This window comes from Argiope bruennichi, chromosome X2 (assembly GCF_947563725.1).
Source record: "Argiope bruennichi chromosome X2, qqArgBrue1.1, whole genome shotgun sequence".
NCBI classification, from domain to species: Eukaryota; Metazoa; Arthropoda; class Arachnida; order Araneae; family Araneidae; genus Argiope; species Argiope bruennichi.
Window position 1 is genome coordinate 31682168 of NC_079163.1, and position 3718 is coordinate 31685885.

Below are 3718 nucleotides of genomic sequence, written 5' to 3' on the forward strand. Positions count from 1 at the left end.
ATTTATCTTATATTGCATCGCTTGAAGAATCAAACAAATTTATTGCACCATATTTTTACCAGATTTCAAATTCTGCAGTAAACAAATTAACCCATGAAAGGACATATCAGCAAGTGTTTTATTACAAGTATATCCGCGTTTCATAAATTAGATTATATTAGATTTTAGTTTCTTAAAAATTAGTTTTTAATCTTTTGTAATACAGTGGAACCTCGTTTCAAAAGCATAATTCGTTCATAAATCTAACATTCTTAGTAAATGGAAGTAGATCTTACTTGTAATGCGAAACACTCGCTAACCCATCCCATTTTTAGAGACCATCTCCAGATTTTTTTTTCATACTGACTGATAATTGCAATTTAATATCATAGCACACATGGTGTGTTATCAATCTTTTTGGATCGGAAATTCTTTGTATACACGGTGTGCAATCAGCCCAAATAAATTATCTGAAACAAATTTTTACATAGGCTCAATGTAAAATAGGATAATGCGTTCCATTCTTTAAAAAAAATACTAAAACTAATTTATAATATCGCAATTTATTATTTATAACGCACTTATAATAATTTTTTAAACCAGAAAATTATCTAAAGATTTTTGTTTTTGCCACGCTTCAAAATTTAGTGAAAATGGGATAGAGCAGTATCATTAAATAAATCTGTAGCTCGAAAAGCTACCGCCTTATTAAGGCGGATCTTTTCAATATACGATGCAGCATTTTCTCATGCTGTCAGCAGTTTTCTAATTGCATTGGAAGGTTGATGCTTTAAATGAGGTATTTATCACTTACATAACTTTTTGCTGTGATACAGAATGAAGTTTCTAGCTATGCATGCATTTGAGCTCCCATGTAACTGAAATCAACTTCTTCATATCGTAATGCGAAAACATGACGCTTACCGAAATGCCTGGCTTTTTATTATTATTATTTTATAATAATCATAAACGCACACTTGAATCAACTACTTATTTAACACTAAGGCTGTTAATTTGAAAATAAAAAAACATAACTAACACATAAGTGTTAAATGTACACTGATACTGAGGTACAGTCAGAAGTTTGCATGTGATATTAAGATGTCTTGTCACTCGTTTTGCGAAACATCACTCGTCAAGGGAATCTTTTTTTTATCATTTTGTTTTGATCGCCATACTAATTGCTCATTATGAGAGGGTTTCATTAAGTGAGGTTAAACTGCATTTTTATTTGTTTCACACAAAAGTGGATTTATTTTCAATATGCTACAGATTAGCACCTGGAATACTTTGGTAATTAAAATTTTAAATTTGTAAAAAGCCAATAAAAGAAGAATGGTGGTGGTGGTGGGGAGGGACCGATTTATTCTATATTACAAAGGCTTGGAATAAAAAAAAAAGCTGACTTCATAAAATAATAAATTGTGCCAAACATAAACAAAAATCAATATGTCTGATTAATTAAACAATAAAATGAATAAATTTGTATAAAAAGTCTGAGATATTAAAAACATTGCATAAAAGGAAATTAATAGAACAAAACAAAAATTCCGATTCCAAAAGCGCTGAAATCATTAATGTCTTTTATTGTGGAATAAAATATACTATTTCATCGCGTTGCTTTAGGTATTTATTCCCATTGCCACATTTAGACATGAAATGCATAAATAGTTTGTATTTTATAGAAATACAGAATGTTTTTTTCAATTTGATTAAGAATTTTATGAATCTTTAGAACAGATCAACAATTAAATTGCTCAATTTTTAATTAAACATTATGTATGTGATATTGCTGAGTACTGTAGATATCACTACAAAAAAACTAAAAGAGAATCTTGTATTCCAATATTTATTTATTGAATATTTCTGACAAATTTTTACTTCAAAATCATTAATGATTGTTGTGAAGAAGTTGCCATTATAAATTACTCTTCAGTTCAATCCAGTAGAAATCAATATTCGAAATCTGTTTATTCCGTTCTCACAGTCAACATACTTCATAACAAAGAAAATGGATCTAGATCTAACTCCAAGCCGAATGAAGGTGATACCAAGGAAATAGAAGACAACCAAATGGAATATGAAAACTAAAGTTAAATATAATTTAAAACAGAATAATGTTTCTAGTTAAATTAAGCGCAAATTCAAAATTTTAAAAAAAGAAAAAATAATTTATCTTTGGTATTTTTGTAATTTTTGTAAAGTTCTTTTAATTCTGGTTTTTCCTGATTTTTCGCAGGGTTCTATTATTTTTAGAAGTTAGAAATATTACTTTGAGTCCTACTTTTATATGATTCATATAATTACAAAACCAAGCTCAACAACAACAAAAAAGTTTATCTACACATTCACTAACGTCTGATAAATCATAATATGCGTGTGAGAGATTTCTGCGTGAGTGGAGTTGTATCTACAATGCCCTGTACGAAATTCCAATCAACAAATCGACAGTATGGACATAAAATTGGATGTAAAGATTTTTACTTACTTATTATTATTACTTATACTCTTAACGCCAAACCTTACCTCTAGAAGTGATAAATTATAAAAAAAAAACCATATTACCTAAAAGATTACCGACTCACTTTCTCCTGCAAAAAATCATTTTTTTTGTACTTTCAAATTCAAACTTAGCATAAAGTCCAGTAAGGTATCTTTAATTCCCTTAAAATCTTATGAAATGAAAATAAAGTAAAGAACATCTGCTTAGATAAAAAAAATTTAATTAGCTTGGAAATTTAGGATTTATAAAGCCACGATTCGGTCAATTATCTGCTTCAGAATACAGCTTATAAAAGTAATTTTAGGAAGATGTCCCTTCTTCAAGCCAAATTTCATGTAAAGGTCATTATATCACTATATGCAAATATTACATTTACATTATATCTAAAATGATTATTTCCATGTTTAAAAGAAAAATTTTAATGTTATTGATATATTATTTAAAGAATCAGCTCACTCATTTTTTTGTTCACAATCTGAAAGAACTGCAAGATTTCTTTTTTCTTTTCAGTTTGTGATTGATGAAATGCATCCTATTTGTGTAATGTAGGCTACCTTGTATCAACTTATTTAGTTGAGATTCAAAATTACTAATTTCTCTCCAATACCCCCTGTGAACAGTTCCCGTAATAAAATTTTATACCAGCAGTTCTTGAGGAAAAACAGTTTGTAAAGATGCTTTAAAATCTAATTCATGCAGTTTACTGTACATGTGTCATTTTAATGGGAATTGTTTTCATTAAAAAAAGCTTTTTACCGAAAAAAAATAATAATAATAATCAACAATTCACTAAATTAGCAAATTTTGTCCTGCATTTTGCCACTCTTTGGAACCTTGTGCTATTGTGTTAATTCATTTGAAAATAATTCTAATTTAGATAAGAATATTGGAATGCATACTGTACTATTTATAAAAGTTATCTCCCCTCTTTTGCAGCTTTCTTGCTTACTTTTACAATTAATTGTTCAGGCAATGCTGATGTCTTTTGTCTTAAAAAATTAATTGCACAATAATAAATTATACTGTGCAGAGTTGTGATGCGTCGTAATATTACAAAAATCATAACACGAATAAATGATTCTTTTGGAAAGTAGAATTTTTTTTCACACTCCTATTATAATATCCAGTTATAAAAAAAGAAATTAATTCATTAATATCTCATCAACATTATGCATAGTACTTCCGTTTGTATTAGTCTTGGATTTTATAATTCTTATAAATCATACAATCTCCGAG